We start from the raw sequence: 26,424 nt of genomic DNA on the forward strand, positions 1-26,424 counted from the left end.
TCCCCATGTTATTAGCATCTTTTCAGCATCACTTCAGTATTTCAAGAGTAAGAAAAGAGTTTACTAGAAGTTTAATTTCACATTTCTCAAATTGAAATCCATTCTGATGGTATAAGGGGCAATCTTTAAACTCCTTAGACAATCCAAGTGATGAGCCAACCATCTATTTGCTGTGGTCCTGCAAAGCTTGCTGTCCATGCCTCATCTAGATCTCTTGGTATATCCATTCCCCTGCTGCTATGAGCGTAGGCTGGGGAATTTCCCTGGGTCAAACGGGAACCTCCTGGCCTGGAGGCTACCAATTCCTGCCCCTACGCCCACACTCAACCCCCGGTGCCCCTAGACATAGACAGATGACTAGACCATCCTAGGATTCCAAACATCTTCTCCTTGCCTCAAGGTGGGCCCAACTCTGTAGTGCAACCCATGCTCCAGAGCTCTCCATCTGATCAGGCTGGGGATGATCTCCAGTTGAGTTCACATCCCTACTTGTTTCCTTCCCCTGCCGTCCTCTGCTTCCTTCACTCCCCTTATCTGAGAGCTCTCCCTCAAATATCACCTAGCACGATGATCCTCATCACAGGCTCTGTCTGGGGAACTGATCTGAGATAGATTATGTCATAATTCTCCTCTAGCAAAGTCAAGAAATGCCACTCAATTCCAAGAAATGTCATTGGGTTCTAAGAAGGAAAGGAAAGAAAAGAAACCTAACAAAATGAACCATCTAAATGACAGAAAATGATCCTGTGATAAGGCGGTGATAATTATTTCTTGGGTTACCCTCACTCCATTTGTGGTTTAGAATAGAATAGTTTGCTGACCCTCAGTGGAAGGAATGGTCGATGTTGATTTTTTGCCCAAGATAACGGGATAACTTCCTCTGCTAGGAATATCTGCCAGGATAGCCCATGCTATCAATTCTTTAGCCAGAACCACAGTCACTTCTGCTCACCTTCAGAACCCTACAAGTGACCCGGCAAAAAGCAGACTCTCACATGAGCAGGACACACCCCAGACTGTTCAGGTTCATATAGATTAGCTGTGTTCATAGTGCAAAGACCAGGCAATCATTGATGGATGATGTCTCCTTACTTTATGTTGTCTTTGAATGAGTGGGGGAGTTATAAATAAAATCTTGTTCAAGGAGGTGTATAAATAAATTGGCATAATTAGGTCTCATAATTAGGTGCCCATTGCTGTTCCAGACACATTTACATAATTGTCAGTGCTGCAACAAAAATAATTCTTTGCCAGGATTGCTTCTGTTAAGGCTGGTAGTTCCTTCCTTAGTATATTTTGTTCTAAGTGGTTGTTCAGAAAATATTCTAAACTCTGTGAATCATCGTACACACAGACTTAAATTTTGGTTTACTCTTCAAAAGTGAAGCAAAGGGCAAATAGCTCATATTTGGAAACTTTATAAGTAGAATTGAGAAAAATAAAAGTTTTTACATGCACACACACATATACATATATGCACATGAGGAAATATACACATATATGTAGACGAATAAAGTTTGCTCTAAATTTCATCTTTTAAAATCTAGAACTCTTTTGAGTGTTAGATTTTACTCCTTATTAATGAGTAACCGTCTACAGTCAACTGAAATGTAGCAGTTGAAAAGAAATTAGCACACTTCTGCCTGAGAGAGGAAGGTAGAGCAGAGACGCTCTCGTTGGCTAGATCCCTTTATTAATCTCCTGTCTTAAATCTAAACTTTCTGAAATAGTCGCCATAATACTCTTTCTCCAGAAGTTCCTCACATCCTTAAAGTTTCTGCTTGGATGTCACCTTCTCAGAGGATCCTAGTTTGGCGACCCATTTTCAAAATTGCACCTCCCCTGCTCACACACACACACACACGTACACACATCTTACCCTGCTCTACTTTTTTTCACCATAGCTCTTCTCCCAGTCTATATAATTTACTGTTTAATTATGCTTTTGCTTATAGTCTGTCTCCCCACTCTACAAAAGTAAGTTCTATGGGCCAGAGATCTTTGTCCTTAAAAAAATTAAACTATTGTAAAAAAATAACAAAAAAGAATTTATTGGTTCATATAAAAGTCCAGGAATAGTCAGCAGCAGGCATGGCTGTATCCAGGGGTTCCCATACCATCCTCAGAATGTGGTGTTTCTTTCTCTTTCTGCTTTACTTTTTCCATTTATTGTAAGGCAGAGTTTTCTGTGCAGTGTCAAGATGACCTCTAGCAACTCCAGGTTACTATCTATCAGCCTAAAAGTATCAAAGCAAAGAGGTTGTCACTCTCCCAATAGCTCCAACATAAGATTGAAAACTGGCATTCAATGTCCATTCCTGAACCAACCACTGTGGCCAGGTACATAATGCTCTTTCATCGGTCAAGCTTAAGTTTCATACCCACGCCTGGGGTTGGGAGAGGGATAAACTCTACCTGATCCACATAGTCTGAGATGGAGAGTACCGTGGTTTCCCAAACGAAAAACAGGTGCTGCTACCAGCAGACAGGGACATGGATGCTGGGCAGATAAAAACAGGTGTCCACTAAAGACTTTTCATCTTTTCATCTATCTTTCCCCAGTGCCTAGCATATTACCTGGAAAATGGTAGATGCTCAATATCAATATATGTTTAATAAATTCTTGAGAAAATAATTATATCACTCTAGCCTCAATTTCCTCATGAAGAACAGGGCTATGACTCCTGGGGAGTGTAGAAGACCCTCGATGTGGGGGAGGCATGTGTAGTTTGCAAAACCCCTGAAAGTATTGTGATAAACCATGCCCCGTCATCCTCATTACCAACTGTTGAGAACCATTGTTTTAAACCAGAAAGACTTTCTTTTGGCGTAAACTGTGATGAGCACCCTTAATTTTACTCAAATTGTTAATTGTCCTACATCATCTTTAAAATAAAATATCCTTTTCCCCTTCCTTCACAATTTTTTAAATAAAATGTATTTTCCTATTTACTTGTCATATATTAAATCTCTATATATGAATGTACTTATAAGGTTCATCTTTTGTTTCATTAACTCCTCTGCAGCTAGCGTGATAGTTTCACAGTCTTTGGATAATTACCACCTTAAAGAAAGTTTCATTATCTGGTAGTTCAAAGAACAAATACGAAGCTCTTATATTTGTTAATTATGCTTCTCTACTGCAAACATCAACCATTCGTGATTTAAATATTTAAGAATATTTTTATTCTGAATTTTGATGCTTGTCCCTTAGAATGATTTATGGATCCACGAATGCCCTGAGACACATTTCCTTCCTCACTGAACAAATTATTCTAGCAGTGAAGAATTCATAGGATCAGCTCCAAAAGAAGAGCTGAGTTCCAATCCATTTTCCAGGCCACACACTGATTTCAATGCGCTTCAAAGTACTCTAAGGATTTGCTTCAAACTCACTCTTGATTCCACAGCTGCTAAGCCTTGGCCTTGCCTGGCATTATCTCCATCCAAGGAGTGTTCTCTGTGTTGCAAAACTGATTCCTAATACCAAGTAAAATGGGTGCAGCTCTTGTCTTCTGTCTGCCTCGTTCTATTACTACTAATAATTAATGCCTCGTCTGCTTGGAACATCATTTAACTTTGAGAAAGACAGTTATATCTCCCATCAGCCTCCTTCCACTGAAATGAATATTCCCATGTTCTGAACCTTCTCTCACAGGTCTTGTTTTCCAAACCTTTTATCATTTTTGTTGGTCTCTTCTGAACTACCTACAGCCTATCTTCTTTAAAAAGGCAATGTCTGATAGCCTCACCTGGAGCAGAACCGTTTCCTCACAGAGCAGAATCGATCCTTTTGTTTAAGGAAATTTTGGAGTGGGGGCTATTGTAGAAAGCCTCTTTTCTCCCCCACAAGTGGGTTATATCATTGTTTAACTGGTATTCCCCGGTTTCACAGCTATTTGGAAATCTACCAATGTCATCATCAGATCCCTGCACAGATGTACAAAATATAATGAAGCAATTATTTAAAAGAACATAAAACCAATTGTTTAAAAAAAAAACTCTCCAGGTTGAACCAGCTGTTAACTCTGACCTGCTTTCAGCAGGAAGTTTACGAGTAAAGAAGAGAGTATAATCTGCAGGTGTGAACACCCCTTGACATAGAATTTAAGTTAAAAAGAATTTAACTTAAGATGTTGGTTATGCTCTTTAGCTTTGCTCATTTAAAAAAAAAATTCTTCCATTATACACAACCAGGCCTTTCATAAAATGCAAACATGTATGCCTTTCAAAATTACAGTAGACGCTGAAGTATTATAAAATTACATAAGGGAAAAAAATCCCAATTGACACCAAATCATGCTTCAGAGGAATCTACCTGTCATTTATAATTAATGTGCTAATCATATTTTCATTGTTATAGATACGCCACATTGCTATACAGTTTCCTTGTGAAGATATGTCACTTAAGGCATAGCACAGTCCAGAATGCACGTGCACTCCCATTCGACTTTCTGGTAGCCTAATACAATGTGCTGCCGATTACACACACACATTCGGTAACACACTGTTATACCACCCAACCACGCTTCGTTAATGAAACTTCAAACCTTTGAGCAATATCAATCTGCCAAAGAAAGTAGTCCCTTTGCAGGCGATATAAGCAAACTCAGCTGCTTCCCTTTTCAACTTCCAGTTTCCTCTTCCATAATCAATCTAGTTGCTACGATTATCTATGTGACAGATGTTAAATGGAGAGCCGTTTAATTTTCCCAAGGTGTTATTATATACTTATTTTATGTTCATTTGTTTTCACTCATTCAAGTGCTTCATTGGAATGAAATTTCCTCGATGACTGTCTTGGGTTGTGAGAACTCCACATCTCATTCCTAAATAAGCCTTCCCTGACCTAAAAAAGCATTTTACTGTCTTATAAAAATAAATCCTTTTTGCTTTTTTGTCTTCTCCTCTAGTTAATGATTAGATCCGCATTTCCCAGGGAGTTAGAGGGATACAAGGTCCCCGCGATAGTCTCTCACCAGAGGGTCGTCTGATCAAATGCTGTTGGGAAGCTGTGTATTCTGTTTCCTTCTTGGAGAAGCCACATATGCACATAGATATAGTAAAGGCTTTGAGAAGTCCCAAAGAAACCTGTTCAAGGCAGTGTTCCCTAACATTTTTGGCCTTGACACGTTTTTACTCCCACATAGCTCCTGTTAACAGTCCTGGGAAACCTCTTGGAACACCGTGAAATACTGTTCCTATTGGCTTTGCAACAATATTTCATCCAATGATATTTTCTCTGCCCATTTTCAGGCAAGTCGTCTACATCCTAGGAAGTAGATCAATGGTGTTTCCTTAATTTTTGGATTTCTGTAAAATGTGAAGACACATGATAAGATGAAGCACACTCACCTGAGCTTGGGAGACGAAAAGAGGCAGTGACCATCCTAATTTATGGAAAAGGAAAAGAAGGGAATAAATAATTAGTAAGTACCTATGATATTCTAGACATTCTTTCTCTTTCATCTTTACATACATACATTCATTCATTCAACAAATATTTATGGAGTGCCTGTTATTCTAGGAGATAGGAATTAGTCCAGAACAAGGCAAATTCCCCATTCTGGTGGTGTTCAGATTGTCAAATTGAATCTTCAAGAGGTAAGGACTTTTATCTTCATTCTACGGACGAGAAAATTGAAGCTCTGAGACATTACAGAAGTTGCCTGAGGTCACAGAGATGGTAAGTCAGCATGGAAAGTTGTCTGGAAACTCACAGCTGACTGCCTCACGAGGCTCACACCCAGCCTAGACCCCTGTGTGCTGGGCCTTGCTGCCAGCGAGTTCCGGTGGCTTTCCGCAGAGACCCACAGGAGATGAGATCAGGGCATGCGAACTGGGAGACAGCTCATCAAAGGTATTGTCCTCCAGATCCTTTATTACCTGTTACACATCTTCTTTACCAGCTGCCTATAATAATAAGTGGAGTCAAACCTGGAGGCATATTTACGTAGGTAAATAACACTCCTCTCCTTTCCAAGACAGTTTTGCATCAGCATTCTCAGCAAGGACTTTCATCCTTGGTTTCCAACCTAACTTTATGGGGAAACTTAATCTATATATTTACAAATCGCTCTCCGACAGTGAGCCTCAAACCCATCTTTAAGTTCACAAAACCTCTTAGTCTGCCTCTATCAGCCAAGAATATGCTGTATCTAGAAGTTCTCCCTGAGTCATTGGCCCAGGGCTGTCATGGGGATACAAACTGAGATGTGAATTCTGGGTTTGAATCCCTGCTTTTCAACTTAGAGAATATAAAAAGTTCAAACCAGTTTATTCCTCCCCTCCCCACCCCCACTGCACTTTCTCCTGCTTCCTTACGTGAATGATGCCCTTTCAAGATTCACTCTCAGGAAAGGATTTGAAAGGTATTCAAGCAACCTAAGCTCCTTTGTATCATCTTGCCTCTCATGGGGTGAAGTTCCTTAAGGTTCTGTTGGAGCAGCTGTCTTTTGGGCTCCTGTAGAGAGCTCTCCTTGCAGAATCTCCTGCTTTAACTCTGGCCTGGATGCTGTTGACTTCCCAATCTCCAGGCCTTCTGAACTCCAAACCCTTGTTTCCGGCAGCCTACCTAGCATTGCCATCTAGATATCTTGCAAGCACCTCAAATTCACCCTGTCCAAACCTGCTTCACTCTCAGCATTCCCTATCTGAGGTCCATTCTGTGGCTCAGCCAGACTACAGAGCTTGCCTTTGCCAGGAGGGTTTATATTTATCTTTGTCTATCTATGGCTCTGCCCATTCATGAAGTTTCAATCGCGGCACCTCTAAGTCATTAGTATGCTCTCCTCATCTAAACTGGGAGCATCTTGAGGACAGCTACCACCTTTTGTCTGCCTTTACATTCCTAGCGCTTGGCAAGTGCCAGACATATTGATTGTCAAGTGGATGATAATTGCCTGAATGTGTAAATAAATAAAGTGGGAATAAGGGTAAAAATGATTAATAATTACTGTGAGTGCCATCAATTTGCTAAGGATCCATATATTTTAAGAGACTCATAAAGTCCAAATTAAAGTAGTTGAATGCTAGCAGCATTTTCTTTCTTTAACCATTTGTTCAGCAATGTTTCTGAAAACCTTTATCCATAAAACACAATAAAGAGCAATGTGGAAGAACGTCTACTGAAAAATGGTTTTAAGCCAATAATTATGAAGTTTTAGGACTCTTTCTAATTATTTAGATAGTTATAATTTTTAATGTATTGGATTAAGAGGTAAAAATACAGATTTCTGGTTTATGGATGTATAATTTTTGTTACATAGTTACAGTGTTGTTTTGGTATGACATTAGAGATGAGGAAAGCCTAAGATGGTGGTCAGAAAATTTCTCCAAGATCAGCAACTGTCTGGCACGCTTCTTTGTGTCTGGAATTGCTTGACCCAACTCACTTTTTCTTCTGCGTACTGGCTTCCTTTGCCTTTAAAGAATATAGAGTCTATGCTGTCCATGAAGTTTATACAAAGTAATTCTGGGATGATAGAAAAGGGTCTTAGAATTTGAACTTCATTTTACTTGTCATCCAAGGCAGAAGGTTATCTGCATATTAAACACATTAGTGTCCACAAAGAAAACCCCTTTTTTCTTATAACAGAACAACAATAATGAGACTGTAGCCAAATTTCACAAGTTTCTCTACATATAAATGAAAGAATCATAACCCTCCTGGTCTTTTAGATGTTATCTCCATCCTTATAATTCATTCAGTACACAAACAGGGGAGATTCCACAACTTCTCCTGTGATGCTGTCGACACTTGCCTTTCTGACAATGAAAAAATAATGAAGTATCCTATTTTGCTTCTTAAACAGAAGCGATTCATGTTAAAATGACAGCCTATCTACTGCACAAGACAGTGAACATCACACAAGTTACTTAAAAATGGGGACAGAGATCTCCTAAAGAAAAGGGACCTTCTAAAGAAAAAGTACATCATCTCTGATAGCAGGAAGTATAATGTAGTCAATGGGCTTTGTCTTCATAAATAATAATAGCAACCGCACATCTCCTGTAAGCTAAGTTCTCTAAGTGTATTACATAAATTAACACATTTCATCTTCACAGTCACTTTCTGATGTAGATACTATTTTTATCCCTTTTATAGTTGAGGAAACTGACCAATGGAAATGTGCCCAGGACCAAGAGCACACAAGTGCAGGGACAGAATTTAGACCTGGGGCAGTTAGACTCGGGAGTCTGTGCTTATCTGACTCTTAAACTAGGAGGTTCTGCTAACCTGACCAGGCTATGCCAACCCAACTCTTAAACTAGCTCTACTCACAACTTGGGCCAACAAGTCTCTCTAAGCCTCAGTGTACTGACCTGTAAAAACAATAGTACCTACCTTACAGAGTTATTGTAAAAATCAAATGAATGTTGAAGGTAAAGCCCTTAGTGGAGTGCCTGGCACGGGTAAAATATCCCTAAATGTCACTATTATCAATCAGGACATCAGGACTGGATTTCATATCTGACCTGTTATTAGACTGTGTCAGTCAGTGTCCTAGAAGGGAATAAGTAGCATACTTACGTGGGTAATTGAGGTGTTTAATGAAGACACCATGAATGAAAACCAACAGGGGAAAAGAATGCACAGAAGGCTAGACAATAATTATGAGGAGACTTGACCACCCCTAGAGCTGAAAGGGACAGTACAGGGAACAGTTTCTAGAACCTTCTGTTCCATAAGGCTGCCTCATAAGCTCTGTGGTCTTCACTGGAGGCATCATCACTACCAATGCATGGCCTGGCCGGTAAGAAACCAGGATATACTTAGACCTCCATCTCTCCCATCCTCCAGTCTCCTGCCAGCGCCTCCTAGTGGCCACACCCAAAAGAAAGTCAGACCTCAAAGGACTCTGCTTGGGGCTCTCCACGACCTTCTAGTATATGGTTTACGGATTCTGCCATTGCCTCCATTACAAAAATGTGTGTGTTTATGTGTGGTCTGCTTGCTTCTGTGGAAAAATGTATTGTAGGCAGAATTTTAAAACAGGCAGTGTAGACAATTTCTGGGCTAAGAGTGAATCATTCTTACCATCCCTAGGTAAGTCATTCATTTTATTATGTCATGAGTAAAAGCTGAATTTATTTACTTATTCTTATCTACTTAACAAACCCTTAAATAAGGCTTGGTTTGTACTAGGCATTATTCTAAATGCTCAAATATTAGCACGTTTAATTTAATCCCAGTAAGGACTCTATGAGATAAATACTTCATAATCCCCATTTTACAGATGAAGGAATTTCAGCAAGAGGTCGAGTCCAAGGTCACATAGCAATAAGTAGTGGGACCTAAATTTGAACCCAGGAATGCTGACTCTGAGGTGAAAGCAATCAGTAAGAGCATTACCCATGGCCCACTTTTTATGTATTTATTGTTAAAAAAAGCATAGCGGTTTCTTTAAACTAAGTAACTTTGTCACGAAACTATTTTTGAGAAGAGCTTCAAAGTGGACTTAAAAATGTGAGAAATGTGTTTGGATCCTAACTTGGACAAAGAGACTGAAAAAAAAGAGATTCCTTTTAGACAATCAGTTTAAACACAAACTGAGCATTGGATGAAAATACGGAATTATCACAATATTTTTTAGTTGTAATAATGTTTAAAATAATTCTTATTTCTTGGAGAAATATTGATGCTTCTATGAGTGCTGGAATGCAATGTCTGGGATTGGAAGAGTGAGGAGATGGATGAAACAAGAATGGTGAAATGTGGTGAACTGTTGAAGCTGGGTAATAGGTACCTGTAATTTGTTGTGCTATTCTCTCTCTTTTTGCGTATGCTTACAATTTTTCATCATTAAAAACATTTTTTAAATACTGTCAATTCCTGCAGAGATATTTTAAGAAGACTATAAGAAAGGAGAACTTCTTAGGTTTAATGCAGTAAAAATATTGATAGCAATTTTAGTAAAAGATACTAAATTACAGGGACTTTAAAACATGTAGGCTTGCTTCTTGGAGGTGTGGTCTGAAGTTGGGTAGCATCTACTTGTATTCACGTCTGTCATCTATCATAGTCTTCCTCATATGCCCAAATGATCACTTTTTACAACAGATGTGATAAAAGCCTTGTAGTAACAGTAGGTCTGTCTTCTGCAAGACATTAGTCCACTGGAGCTGACTTCTGACATCCCCAGAGAGAGTCTGTGCCCTCAAGCTGAGCAGAGTTCCCATCACTCCCTATTCTGTTACCCTCACCTGCTTTACCTGCCTGGAAGATGGTAGCCATTGACGATTACAACCTCTGAAGCCATATTTCTTCTTAGATCCTAATGTGCAACACATTCTTTCTCAGGTTCATGCCTCCCTCTACATGGAGACTCCTCCTGGAATTTGCCCCAAATCCCATCCCACCTCCACTCCATCACCTGCATCCACACAATGCTTTTTCACTTGGCTAGATTCACCACATCCTTTAATATTCATTTCCTTCCATTAGCCTTTCCAGACAGGTTATTCTGAGCTTGCTTATATGTCTTACTCACTACCCTGTATGGGCCCACACCCTGGATGGGTGTTTAACATTTTTGTATTCTTCTTTGCTAGTGTAGCTCCAGACATAAAGAAGAGCTAAAGAAATGGTTGTCAAATGAACCAATTAAGCTGTTTATTTAAGCCTTGCTAAAATACCTGTGACACTGACCAAAGTTGAATTCCTTCAGCCAAATTTACCAATATGCCTGCCACCAGTCGCCTAATGTCCTTCTTGTCATTTCTCTGTGTCCATATAAGGTGAGTTGAAGGAGGAGGTTGGATATTTTCCTAATGTTACAACCACAGCGCTCCCGAAAAGCACCATGCATGCCAGAGGTATCAACTAGTTCGTCACACAGTTTTTGATTTTTGTGAGACTTAACGAAATCATGGAATTTAGGGATGGACAGGGCTTGGAATAATCTAGTCCTGCTCTTTTATTTTGTAGCAAGGATATGAAGCTACAGGGAGGTTAAATGACTTGCCCAAATTTATACTAAGACTTAACTTTGGTCTTTTTCCAGAGAACGGCAATTCTGATTCTACATTTTGCACTCAGAGAAAGTCAGCACCTTGGCCTTCCCTTTCAAGATGTGAAGTTTACACAATGTTGGCAATGCCTTTTAACAGAAAGAACACAAAATTATAAACAGGAACATGAATATTTATTAATAGTTATGATGTGACATAATATTTTAAAATGCTGAAAATATCACAAAATGCTGAAAAGTAGCAATATTTGTGTAAATTAAATGCCTAACAAGCCTCTTCATTAATTCACATATTTGGAATTATTGAATTAGCAGTCATAAAAGAATTCTCTCTAATAATATGACATGCTAGGACTTCTTTAATTAAAAAGAAAGTTTGATGTTAGTATATAAGTCTGCGATATAAGAGTATCTAACTTCTCAAAGTTGTAAAAATGTTACTTCTGGTAGTTTCTGACTGGTATATGTATGTAAGTCATAGCAGAGCCCCAGCAGCTAGGCTTATGTCAGATGTGGTTAGCTAAAAGAAGTGACCATGTAAGCATTCATTCATTCATCAAACATTCATGAAGTCCCTACTGGATGTCAGTCACTGTGCTGGGCAGTAGGGATGTAAGATGAATAAGGCATCTGCTCTTACCCCTTGGAGCCCCAGGCTACTGGGAGAGCTAGGCAAACAAAGAATCAGAATTCAATGCCATAACTACTATAATAGGGGTGTGGAATAAGAAGATCAGATGAGAGGTTACTAATTCTTTTTAGGGGCGATATGGTAGAGAAGGATTCACAGAGGAGGTGACTCAGAGATGAGTCTTGAAGGATGAGTAAAATGGGGAGGAAATTACAGGGACACTATGTACAAAGATGAAGAGCCAGAAAAGAGGATGCTGTGACTCAGTAAGGGCTGGAACAGAATATGCAAGGAATGCAATGTCAAGGGTCGGGGCTTGAAAGACAGGAAAGGAGAGGTGAAGTGGCATGTACGGTGTGCTAAAGATTTCAGGCAATATCTAAGAGGTGATGAGAAGCCCTTTGTCTTAGTCAGGGGGCTATAACAAAATACCATAGACTGTGTGGCTTAAATAACAAACATGTACTTATCATAGTTCTTGAGGCTGGGAAGTCCAAGATCAAGGTGCTAAGCAGATCTGGTGTCTGGTGAGGGCCCTCTTCCTGGTTTGCAGACAGCTGTCTTGTTTTTGTATCCTCACATGGCAGAGAGCAGAGAGAGAGGAGATGCATGCTCTCCTGTGTTTCTTCTTATAAGGGCAGTAATTCCATTTATAAGTGATTCACCTTCATGACCTAATTACTTCACAAAGACCACATCTCCTAATACCATCACATTGGGGGTTAGGATTTCAACATATGAATGCGGGTGGGGCACAAGCATTCAGTCCATAGCACACTTGAGGAATTTTAAGCAGGTGAGCAACATGACCTGGTACTTGTGGGGAGGGTTGCCCAGAAAGAGAGAGGAGAGGGGAAACCATCAGCCAGAAGATAACTGTGATGTACATCTAATAGTCTGGGTTGGAGAGAGCATAAAGGAAGGTGGTGATTGAGGGGATGAAGGGGAGAGAATCAGCAAGAATTATCTGTAAAACATAAGAAGGACAGGACCTGGTGATTGGTTATACATTGGAGATGAGCAGAAAGGGAAGACTTGGGGATAAGCTTGGGTACCGAGGAATGGAAGTATCATTTGCTGAGATGAGAATTATTAAATTAGTATAAGTATTCCAGTTGATATTCTTCCAAATACTTTCTTAATGTTTAAAAATACATATATTCACTTTCTACTTACAAAAATGCCTCATTTAGAGCGAAAAGTAGGTAGTCATAATATTAGTAATGATGCCTAAGTATTTTAAAATACTTCATAACTAACTATGGGCTCTGTTCTCAAATATATGTTTTTTCAAAATATTTCATTTGTTTCATCTTTCATCAAATTCAGTCTCATCTTTACCCACTTGTACAGCTGTTACTTTCCGTGTGTGGCTAGCTTCACTCCTATGGTAAACTCTCTTGCTATTCAGATTTCAAAATCTATGTGGCTTCCCTCTCCTTTCTTAAATTTTCTGATTTGTCCTAAACTGTCTTTTAAAAAAGGTCACATATCTGCTACCATCACTTCTGCTTCTCTAACCCAGTACTACTCCCACAAGTAAATAGTTCTTCAGGCTTTTTCTTAAAGGGGCTAACTTTCCTGCTCTGTCCAACTGGTAACCATTAGCCACACATGGTTATTTAAATTAAAATTAAATACACTAAAAATTCAGTTGTTCAGTTGCATAGCATTTCAAGTACTCAGTCACCTCACGTGCATAGGGGCTACTGTACTGTATAGATCAGACATGGAAGAGGCACCATTCCAAAAAGTTCTACATCGTTCTAGAAAAAGTTCTACTGGAAATTTTGGGCTAGACCATTATCTTTTTTGATCCTTTTGAAACTATGTAACTATTCATTCAGGATGCAAATAAGATTTTTCGCTCTAATTCTCTTCATTGAAAATATACTCCACATGCATTTTCATATAAATTGTCCATGGTGTTTTGCATGTAATTTTGACGTTATTATGAAAATAGGGAAGTTTGAAATATTTAGGAAACAATTTTGTGTTCAGTTAGCAGAGGTTGCCAATACTGAAAAGATCATCAAGATATAATGGCTCTCTCTGATAAGATGTCAAAGTGTCACCATTAGTTTTACAAGGGAAAAGGTAGTTCGCAATACTAAACAGTCCATCTTGGTCGATTTGTCTCCAGTGAGTAATAAATCCTCCCTGTTTGCTAACTCAGCCAACTGACATGCTTGATTGACTCTAGAGAATTTATAGTCTCTTTCTAAAAATTTATTACTGAGTGGATCATTATATTCATAATTTCAGGATTCCAAACAAACTCTCATCCAGCCATGTCACAAGTGAATAAAGTGGCATCATTTATTTAAGTACTAACTAGAGTTTCATGAGTATTTCCCTCCAAACCCAACTCTGTCATGGCTGTCAGTAAGTCAAAAAGTAGTTCACTTAAAAAAAAAAAAAGACAAAAACCGTATTACCGCATCACCAACTCTGAGTGCGTTTTAAAAGTGAATCAATCTCCTTTATGCAAAGATTAAACACCAGTAATTCATCTACCTAGAATATCCAAAAGAGAAATAGGTCATCATTGCAGGAAAAACAGTAAGCATAGCACTATTTGCAAGAATCAATGGTGTCGTGATAAATGAAGTCCCCTCTTGTATTGCTGCAACAAATCTCCTGTGACTGGGAAGTCCCAGCTGACTCCCCGCCAACCCCTCCTCCCATACACTCAGTCCCTAGGGTTCTCTCAGAGACTCTCCTAAAACGAGAGTCTAGGTCACACAAACCATGAAAAGCCTCAGAGATACAGCTATAGTCGGAAGTAAACTAGCCCTTTCTGAAAGGGCACCCCAATGTGGCGACTGATTGCTGGACCTTCATATTTTCAGCTGTGTTGGCTCTATCTTGCAGCCACTCTACTTAGCAAGTGTGACGGACACTCCATGCTGGAAGAACTTCATGTCATTCCTGCTGACAAGGACACTAACAGACTATATTCTTCTTGTGCCATTCGGAGGCATATTGAACAAAGAAGCAAGTGGCCAGAATGTTCAAAGTTAACTGCAAACAGGGAAAAGAAAGTTAATGTGACACACTGCAGTATTCTCTCTTAGCATGCAGTTGCAAGCTTTGAAAGTCCCGTTAAGTATCTCTTTTTTAAGATAAATACCTATTAAGTAATGTATATGCACAAGCTGAAGTGTTAAATGGTTTGTTGAAACCTATTAGAGTACACAAGATGATAAACATAAATTATAGCTAATATACTGCACCAGTGATTTTTAAACATAAAAATTACTGACACTGTAAAAACACACTTGAGTCATCGTAGCAGCATAATAGCACTAATCCATGTTTATCCAACCATGCACTTTTCAAAAACAACACAAACCTCTAATAAATGCTTTGGCTTCACCTTGACAACTTATATGGGTTATTGCCTCGTTCATGCCTGGATAACCATGTGTTATGACTTAAATGTTCTTTAATATCAATTTATGCCTTGAAGAAAAAAGATTGAATAACATAGTGTACATATGGTTCAATTTATTACAGCAAAACAATCATTTTAGTTTGAAGATATTTTCTCATGGTGCATATCATAGAAATCTTCTTCAATAGAGCTCTCAATAAACCAGATTTTTTATGTCACAATAAATGAAACTAAGGCAGCTAATTGTTGCTAAGATTCTAAATAGATGGGTCTATTTGGCTTCCTTGTCAATCAAGAAATACATTCCTTAACACTTGTATTTCTGGATTCTAATGCCTCTAATTGGATTTTACACTATCTGATTAACGAGGTAGTTTATAGGCTACTATAAAAAAATTGATACTCAAAAAGTGTAGGAGGAAATTGTAGACCGTCAGCATTACTGAAGAGTCAAGAAGAGACCAAGAATCATAGTAGTCACAGAAAACAAAGCGGAGGAAAGTGGGCATGAGAAATCGGATTCTAGAAAGACAACAAACCAAAATTGACTGTGATAATCTCAGAAATGCTTCTGAAACAGTGGGCATGTTACTGTCCAAATCAGACAGTATCTCCATCCTTTCCCCTCTCCCCCATCCCACACACACCAAAATTCCAAGTCCTGTAACTACGTACTTTTGTTTGACCCTGGTCGAACGAAACATTGGCATTGGGTCACACACTCAGTACACTGATTCTCAAGTCCAAGTGGTAGGTGGGCTTGGTGGCTGGGCAGATGACACAGACTCTGTAGATGTCTATTTCCCTAAGAATAGTTAGCCTGTCAAATCGACAGTTCTTCATAGAAAGGGAAATAGAACCAACATATTCACATATGGCTCATAGTGAAATAGCAAACACTATAGGAATTTTAAAACATATTTCTTTAATCAATTGCTTTTAATTCTCACTTTCCCTCTGCCAATCAACAATGTTATTTGAGAACTTACTGTGTGATATTGGGGACGAGTGAGTGGCACTTTCAGAGTGCGGGCAGGGGTGGAACAGACAGGCTAAAAAAAGAGTCTATTAGTGTCGATAAGTGATATGATAAACACTTGCAGGGAGGTACAGGGGAAAGAAGGCTTCCTGGAGGAGGGAGCATCAGCTGCTGAATCTCGAAAGACAAACATAAGATAGTCTGAGAATGACCCATAGAAAGCAAACAAAGAATGGACCTGTCTTTTCTGAAACGAATTTTCATAATAATATCCAGAAGCCCAAAGAACTTTATCCAACAAATGCTAGGCAATGGAGCATCCCACACACTCAACAAATTTCCTCACTTCCAAATGGGGTTTCTTTGGGCTAGATGAGCCTTACCTCAGTCACCCTCCGCCCAAGCCAACAGTAACTCTTCTTTTCTCGATGAACTCAGCTGCTCTGCGTGGTCTTCTCTATGACCACTTGCTCTCTCTTACCAAGGAGTTAATTAATCTTGTTTGTCAAGCAGGTGAAAATATTCTTGCAACCTGATACATTTTGCTAAGCATCCTAAACAGATCCATTTATGGGCTGATTAATTTTAAAAAATCCAATCAAACAGAACTTCCCTGTTTCCAGAACTTGGCTGTTCTTCCAGCTAGCACTCCAAGCTCTTGTTTGCCTTGGCTTCTCCATCTAGAATTGCTTTCTCTCCCATCTCTACATACTCAAATCTCACCTGTTCTTTAAAGCAACACTCTCGTCTCACTTCTACAGGGAAGGCTTCCTTGATTGCCAACGGCTTCAGGGAGCCCCTCTGTTTTCTCTCTACTCCCATAGCTTTTTCCTGTACTTCTTCTATAGAACTTAGTCATTTTTATCCTTTCATTCTTGTTCTTTCCATTTGTGTTTATTATCTTCCCTGGTGGACTCTAAGCTCCTTGAGTGCAGGTAGGACCTTTACCTCTCCCACTCTGTGTCCTAGAGCTGGGCACTCTTCCTCGAGCAGCATAAGTTTCAACCAAGTTTCTTTAATAAACGTGATTGATTTGCCCATCATTTTGAGGCTTCCTTCTGTTACTGCCATAAAAACTCGCCATCATGAAGATAATAAATACTCTTGAAAAACTATCAGTGGAGAACTGGAAATACAGATATTTCTTTTGTATCCCTATTACTATGTTTAAAAAAAAAGACAGCTGATGTATAACCATGACTTCTTTCATTTTAGTTTTACTCTTAATTCATCCAAAGGGATTGGATTGTACACTTCTATGATTTATGCATACATATGGGCATTTAAAACTCCAAAAAATATGCCTGTCTTGTCCATCCTTGAAAGAATCATTGTGACAAACTGCAAGTACCAGGACATTGTCTCCTAACAGGCTAAGCCTGTGTGTGTGCCCGCTGGAATGCATATTTGAAGTGTCTAATCCTTCTCCATTATCCGTTAGCCCAGCTCACATATTCTGGGATGAAACTCAAAGTCAATGACTGTTTATCATCATTAGCTCCTCCAAGCAATGATTTACATGCAAGTCCAGATACTGTTCACCACAGCTTCTCTAGCCGATCAGCATCCAGGTTTTCCCTAGAGCATCCTTAAGTGATTCCAGCTTGAGAAAACCCATCTCAGATTCCAAATGTCGAGGTGCTTGAGCAGCACCTGAGCAGACTAAACATTCTACACTGACGAGGTTCCCTCTGGGAGCATTGCCTCTGTGAAGCAAACCGCACACGCAAATATACACAGTCATGTAAACACCACCTACTCCTTCTGTGAGCAGTAACTATGTGATTTGAACTTAATTTGCCACTGGGGCTGGGGTAGCGGTGGGTGAACTAGCAGTAACAGAGTCTTGGTAGTAATTTAGAAAATGGCTGCCAGAATGGCCCTGGCTCACTTGATGAAAAAAATTATCTTTTCTCTGGAGCTACATGGATGGTTTTATGTGATAACTAAAAGAGAAGACCATCCAGCAGATTAGAACAGGGACCCAGAAGACAAATCATTCAGCTCTAACTTTGGCAATGCTGACAATTTGCTGGGCTGATCTTTGAAAAGTATTTGTTCTAATGTTTTGGGGCATCATTTTCCTCCCTAAAAGTATAGGAATATCACAGTGGATAATGTTTCCTGATTTTCTTAAAAATGCATTTCAATTACAAAATAAATAATTGGGTTCTCATGAAATTTTAAGGTCATCTTAAGTAAAAGATTCTATCATCTTTTAGAATTGTGATTCCTTGTGTACCAGAAATTGGCTTTGAACAACTGGGGAAGGATTCAACCATTCTGTTTAAAAAAGCAAAAACAAAGATAAGCAAACAAATCTGCTAACTTTCACCATGATCCCTAAATTTTAAAAGTCTGTGAATCTGTACTTTTAAGCTATACTTAGGAATTATATAAGCAATGGTGTTCATTTTATTTCACATAATTTTTCCTCTTCTAGTTTAAAAATCTTCATATGCAGATATGCAGTGTGCATTTTGCATATATTTACCCATATATACTCGAGGGTGAAGTTTATAAAGTCATCAGGATAAAAAAAAAGTTCAGACTCATGTAAAATTCTTAGTGATATTTGCCTTCACAATTGTCACTGCTGCCATTTCATCTCATCCTTTCTACCTCTAGTGATAGCCCTGTTATCAAGACCTGATTTCAGGCTATGAAGTCATTCATTTATATTCTAATGTAAATTTAAGATAATGTATTCACTTCCCTATCACCTTGTATGTCAAGCCTAAACTCAAATTTGGAACATTTGCTTCCTGTTAAGGGATTTAGAACATTAGTTGGTACGTGAGAAATTCATGGGGATGAAAGTTGGGAAGAAGAGACAAGACATCTCCAGTATCCTAGAAATCATACTTCTAGGATATTGACAATATTCAGTAATCAAGTCTACCTATACTAAAGAGAAACCCTACAAAGTTCACTTTATATTTATATTTGTTTTATATTGTTAGGTTGAGTACATATTGAAAAATAATTATTAAGTTGGATCAAGATAAAACAGTCCCACCAAATTATAAATTTCCGGCGGTATCTTGAAACTTCATTTTCCTCTTTTTCAATATTTCTAGTAATGATAAAGGACTACTAGTAATAAAATGGCAAAAGCAGGGGGGATCTCAAAGGCACACGCTCTAGCATTCTCCTTCTCTGAATTCTGTTGCATTTTACCTCAATTTCCCCTGAGTGAACAGTCTGTGTGGAGACAGGGTTTATCTTCTTTACATTCAGATGGCTGCATTTCCTGCTTAAAATGTCAGCTGGATTGTCTCTGCACCCTGCCTCCCCCCCATCTCTTGGTCTCCCAGAAGCTGTCTGCTGCTTCAGGCAAACTTAATGATGGCAGGGCCGCAGAGCCAAAAAAGGAAAAACACCTGTGGCCAGTCGAAAGTTTAGTCCTGAAATAGACAGGCAATGGCCATCACCTGCCTGCTGTGTGACAGCCCAATCAAGTCTATTCATCACAACTGTGCAGATAAGGGCTTTTTTTTCCCCCTCCTTTTTTTTCCTTTTTGCTGTTGTTTTTGTTGAACTGAGTGTGATAGGAAGAGAACAGACTCTAGCTAAGGAATGGTGTCCACTGCCTGGCCCTGCACGGCTTCTGTGTAGACACATCCCGTGGAAGTGGTCATTCTGAAAAAATGGCTCACAGAAAGTTCATTCTGAAAAATGGACTTGCTTTTCACAAATTCTATTAGGACATTTTTTTTTAAGTTGTCTGAGGGAGTGACAAAAGAGAAGAGAATGAGTGCTAACGACAGCTAAATTCAGTGAGGGCCTGTCATGTGTCAGGGAGCCTGTTAGCAGGCATCGGAGAGTGCGTTCTCATCTGTGCCTTGTCATGGCAGGAAAAGAAAATAAGGGAAGGTGAAAATCACACACTTATAGACACCATGACAAAAATATTTGGTTCCCTCCTTATCTTTCTGTAATTCTTGATATTTTTTATTCCCAGTACTTCTTGAAATACTCTCTTCCCTTGGCATCTATGATTCCAAAATCTCCTGTTTTTTTCCCAATCTGTTGGGCAAGCTCTTCTCCATTTCCTTTGCAGGCTCTTTTCCTCTGCTCATTGTTCTTAATTGGAGTTGACCTAGGCTTAAATCACTTGTTCTCTGCACACCGTCCTAGGGAGATTTCATTTATCCACTACAAAGCTGCAAGTTACATCCATACGCTGACAACTGCCCAAACAGTCTCCCTGAGATCTCTCTCCGAAGCTCCGCCCCAGTTCGGAGGGTGACCACTTGCCAAGGTGCAGGTCGATGAGATGCGAGCAGATGGCTACTGGGGATTTCAGATGGAAGTGCCACAGTGCCCGCCTTTTCTCTTTTTGTATAGAGAATGATATGAGGCTGGAAGTGGAAAAAATCTCTATCTTGTGAAAAAGAGGTAGCCATCAGGAGAAAGTTACTCGTTGAAAACGAAATCAGAGCATGATAGATGGAGCCTGGGACTTTAACGAAATTGTAAAATTACTATATAAGCTGTGGACTGCCTGCCGTAGACTTCTTGTAGTGTGAGAAAAATAATTTCCCTTTTTGTTTTTATGTATAGTTATACCTATAGAGAGAGTCATATGTACAGTTGCACGTAATTTTATACCTTAAATGAGGGGATACATATTTAAATGAGAGTACTGTATTGAACATGGAGAGAATGTTCACAAAAATTGATTATGTGTTGTGCTGCAAAGGATATCTCAATATATTCAAAACAGGAAAAATTCTTTGGGCCATATCCATTCATCATAATTTAGTAAAATCAGGAATTAATTATGATAAGCAAGAGACTCTTACCATCATCACCACACTCACACCTCATCATCCAAATCTATTCAACTGGAAATTTAAAATTACAACTTCTAAGAATTCTTGAATAAAAGAAAAAATAAAGTTCAAGTTATAAGCAATTTAACAATAAATGCAAATGCCATTCTACTGTAAGGAAAAGTTTCCTATATTTATTTATCTGTCTAACTATATATGGACTCATGAATTCTTATTTTATTCAATAGTATATAATCTATTATAATCATTGTTTATTTTGACCTCAAAATTATTCCAAATTTGACCAGTGGGAACCCCTTTGAGGTGGCTCCCCTGTCTTTTTGACATGACTCCATCACTTTTTGAACACTACTTTCTGGCCCGAGATACTTTTCCTGCCTTAGCTCTGGAACCAGCCATCTCCCTGAGATCCCTGTTTCCTTTAGCAGAATTGCTATTTAGAAACCAAACACTAGGTATGCTTCTTACTCTAGGAGTGCCACTGCTTCTAGGCCCTTCCAGAGAACAGGATTCATTCTAGGCTTCTGCCTTCTCATATTTATGACTCCCTTCTCTGCCGCTGAGAAACCTGGCTCCCTTCATCCACAAAATGTTTACTAATTTCCTCAAGCTTAAGAAGTAGTTTCAGATCTGCTAGCCCACATCTCTGTGAGAAACAAACGTACCGACTAGACTGTTCCCTATTTGTTTACAGGCCTTTATTCTTCAAAAATATCAAGGCCTCGGAAGACAAAGAAAGGCTGAGAAAATTTCCAGATTAAAGGATTTTTGAGAAACATAACAACTGAATGAAATGAGTAATCTTGGTTTATATCCTGGACTAGAAGAAAAGAATATTTGGACAACCCGTATAATTTAATATGGTTTTGAGATTGGATAATATCATTGAATCAATGCTATATTCCAAGATTTGAAAATTCAATTGTGATTATGTGAGAAGTACTTAGGAGTGCAGGGAGAGTACATCTGCAATTTACTCTTAAAATGTTCAGGAAAATATATGTATATAGGCATACATATGCGTATATGTATACACAGAAACATACATATGTTTACACATGGAAACATAGCAAACAATAAAGGAAACGGGGCAAAATGTTGACAATTGGCAAATCTGGATAAGAGGTAGAATGCAGTTATTTGTACTATTTTTGTAATTTTTCTGCAAATTTTAAATTGTATAAAAACAAAGTTGCAGAAAAAATGAAATAAGAAATAAATGAAAATGCACGTTTTACATATCAACCAGAGGTATGCTAACCAGAGAAGTGCCTAAGAGAAATTTATAACTGCAGGAGCATATATTAGAAGTATTAGACCATATATTAGAAGAGAAAGCATTAATATAAATGAGCTAAATAATAATGAAATAAATTAGAAAAATATCAAGAAAAATTCCAAAAGTTAGAGCTAAAGATAAAAGATAGATGTAAAAATTAGAGAAATAGGAAAACAGGAACAAAAACAGAAAAATGAATCAGAAGTATTAACCAATAAAATGAAAAGCTTGTTCTCAGAAGAGACCAATAAAATGGACACATTTTTGGCATGTCTGGTCCAAAAGGAACAGTGCTCGTACATGGCAACAATGCTAGCGGCACAAGTATAGATACAGAGGTATAATGCTATGCCAATAAATTTGAAACCTGGATGAAGTGGATGATGTAACAGGAAAATACAAATTTCCAAAACTGGCAAAAAAAGATAAGAAAAATCTGAATAGTATAACCACATGCACATGACAAAAATAAATCTAGAAGTTGTTAAAAGACTTACTTCCACTGAGAAAGACATGCTCAGGTTAGTAGGGAGACTCAACGTGGAAAATGTCAATTATTCTCAACATAATCATAAATTTAATCTCATCTCAATCAAAATTCCATTATCATCTTTCCTGTGACTTGACAATCTAGTTCTAAATTCATATGAAAGAGAATGTATACACGTATAACCAAGGTCTCTTAAAAATAGGAAATATTGAGAACTCTCATCTTTCTAAATATTATACTACATTATAAAGTGGCAATTAAAGTAGAATAATATAGATGCATAAAAAAATTTATCAGTGGAAAATAATAGAAATCTCAGACACAGATATATATAGATATGGAAATGGTGTATATTTTGCACGCAGTGAAAAAAGATGGAGTTATGGCAATTGACTATTCTTTTGGAAAAAATATAAAATAATAATCTCAGATACCTACTCCTTACCATTCAAATAAATAAAATAAAATCCCAAGTAGATTAAGGGTCTAAATTTACTTTAAAAACTATAAATTTATTCAAAGGAACTGTCGCAAAACGTATTTACAATGTTGGAATAGGATAGGTCTTCTGAAATAAGACATAACTTGAAAATGCCATTATAAAAAAGACTGATTTATTTTATATATATATTTAAAGAAAAAGTCAGTAAGACAAATGATACAAAAACTAAAAAAGTTATAAGACAAATACAAATTTGGGATAATATGTTTTCATTGTTTATAACCACAAAGGATTAAAAACCAGTCAATATTTTGAAACTTTAAAAAGTTACTAAGAAGGAGACAATGAACGCCATTGAAAAATGGGCAAATAATGTGAACAGACTAGGAAATTCACAGAATAGGAAATACAGATGGGTGACAAACACTGAAAAGGTACTTAGCATCATTAATAACCAGGGAAATGCCAAAGAGCACAGTGAGACTGGCAAAAACTGGGAAGCTTGATAAAGGTGGTGAAATGTGAGAGAATAGGTACGTTTAATGCCACTGATGAAAAATCAATTTGGACAGCCACTTTGGCAGGGTATTTCTGAATCTCTTAAAATTAAATAAATGAAAGAATTCCCTTTGACCCAGGAATTCTACTTCTCATTATCTAACCTTGGGAAACGTGTATGTGTGAATAAAGAGGCATATGCAGTGATGTCTACTGTAGCATTGTTGTGATGGCAAGAAAATTTAGAGAGAAAACGTTCATCAGAATGAGAAGGAAAAAAATATAACCATACAATGGAATCTTTTGTGTGACTTGGACTGAATGTGGTCAATTTACATAAACGATATGAAAAGATTATCAGGACATATTGTTTATGACAAAAACAAGCTACAGAGGAATAAATACAGTATTATACCATTTATTTTTTTAAGAAATTCACACAAAATAAAACTATATGCAACTATATATCACTGTGTGTACATGCACAGAAGAAATGCCTGTACCAAACTGATTTAATGAACAAAAAAAATCTTTGATACCCTTAGATAAAATATAGGAACAGAGGGACCAGCTCTGTGGCATAGTGGTTAAGTTCGGTGCTCTCCTCTTTGGCGGCCTGGGTTTGTGGGTTTGGATCCCAGGTGTGGACCTACTCCACTCGTCAGCCATGCTGAGGCAGTGACCGACTTACAAAATGGAGGAAGATTGGCATAGATGTTAGCTCAGAGTTAATCTTCCTAAAGCAAAGAAAGAGTCAGATTGGCAACAGAAGTTAGCTCAGGGCAAATCTTCCTCACCAAAATAAATAAATAAATAATAACAATATAGGAATGGAGATGATGATTGAGGATCACATAACTCCATCTGTATTGTTTACGTTTTTTTACATATATTCAAACAGCACTGTTGTAAATAAAATTGTTTTTTCAATTTCTAAAAAGAGAAACAGAAGGAAGTTATTTGTCCTGCAACCATAACTAACCATGTGCATTATGTCTACATAAATTAGTTAAAGATCTCAAAGGTTACTTTCACTGGTGAATTATAACACAAATATTGTCATTTTCACATTTCCACACATACGTACATCTATACATAAATGTATACATTTGTGTATGTGCAGTTGGTTTGATTGAAATTAATGTTTAAAATAATCATGTAAATTTAATTTTATGTAGTATTTGCATTCCTAAAAAGTTGAACTTAAATTTGTTTTTCCTAAATTGAATCATAATTTCAATGCACTAAGAGTAGAGTTATTTAAAAAAATGTTCTATGGTGAGTTATTTTGTAAAGTGAACAAATACTTCGTGAAATGCTGGCCTCACAAATGTGAATTTTATACATCCAATGTGCTTAATAGAAGATAACTCTGCAAGTAACTTTGCTCTCTCTGTTTCTTGTCTTTCAGATCAAACAGAGCTAGTTTATACACATTATTTTTACTATATTCTTGGACCAGTTTATTTTTATTAAAATCACTGTCAGAATGAAGCCCCATCATTTAAATATCAGATATCCTCCACAGATTGCTTTCTGAATCATCAAAATCTCTGTGGAAAACTGTCTGTTTGGGGGCAATTGCTATGTTAGTTTCATATTTTAATTCTCTTGCCAAATATTTAAATATATTTGATAACTACCAATGCAAGCTGAAGGATTTTAAGAATGTGTTCAAGGGGATTTATCAGAGGCCTCAGAGTAACTGGCAGATCCGGGGGGGGGTTTCTGAGGCTCAATGAATTCTTAGCAGGTTTATGAGAAAACCTTTTGGAAATATTTCATAAGTTTATTTGTTAATCAGCAACTCCGATTTCTACAATATTGCCCACAGTGAATAATAAGCTATTTTTCATGGCTGTAATGCTTAGTTAAGAATGATAAATTTTAATTATAGATTTTTATTGTTTTTCTTTAAAAGAGCAGAGATTCAAGAATATAAAATGTGCCTTAAAGTAAAAGGTCACCAAATTTCATTCTTTCTAGAATACAAGCCTTTGCCTATCAATAGCCAAATCTCACGAGACTTGAATGATCCAAGTCATATATTTTGCCACCCTGTAGTAGTTAGAAGTCAGTCAAATATTATAAATTAGTATGAAAGGCCATCATCCCCTTGGATGGATGGAAGCTAATGCCCAGCTCTGATTCTAGAATGCAGCATATTTTCCTTTTAAACATCATTCATTCCTCTCTCCAAAATCTGTTGATTCACCGTTGATAAGCGCATCCTCAGACACAAGGGGACAAGCTGTGGTTCAGGCTCTACACTTTTCTCAGGGATTAGGAAAAATAGCCCAAGCCAAGGGGGATAAAAATTGATATCCACAAAGCCATTTTTACAATCCATTTGAAATACTTTTATTATTATTTGAAAGAGAAAAGTACAGAGAAAAGAATAATACAAATAAAGAAAAAAGTATAGAAAATTTAAATTTGAGTAGTTACATGACCAAATAATGTTTTTGAATACCCACTCAAAGAAGGTAAAAACGCTTTTGTGTTTCATTTAATAATGAAAGACAGTCACCATTTATCTCTTACATTTGTGTAGCAAAATACAAAAATAAACCTACCTACCCAATAATTTTCCTTCACAGTTCAGGGGAACCAATGAAAACACCTCAATAACCTTACAGTGAGAAAGTATGCACACAAAGTTAACATACAAGTACAAAATAGAAAATAGAAGTGTCCCATAATTCCACTCTCAAAAGACAGCAAATGCAAATAGTTTGATGTGTATTCAGCCAGACGTTTTTCAACAATAAGGAAAGGGATATATCGATAAATAGCCCATGAATATTTTCTTCCAATTTATCCTTTACTCTTTAAGAGTCACTATGAGAGCACATATATAGAGGAAAAGACAATGTGTTTAAAAAACCAAAAAGAAGAAGATTAGGTCAGGAGATAGAAAATTCCAGATAAATAGA

The sequence above is a fragment of the Equus caballus genome, chromosome 16 (genome assembly GCF_041296265.1).
Source record: "Equus caballus isolate H_3958 breed thoroughbred chromosome 16, TB-T2T, whole genome shotgun sequence".
NCBI lineage: Eukaryota > Metazoa > Chordata > Mammalia > Perissodactyla > Equidae > Equus > Equus caballus.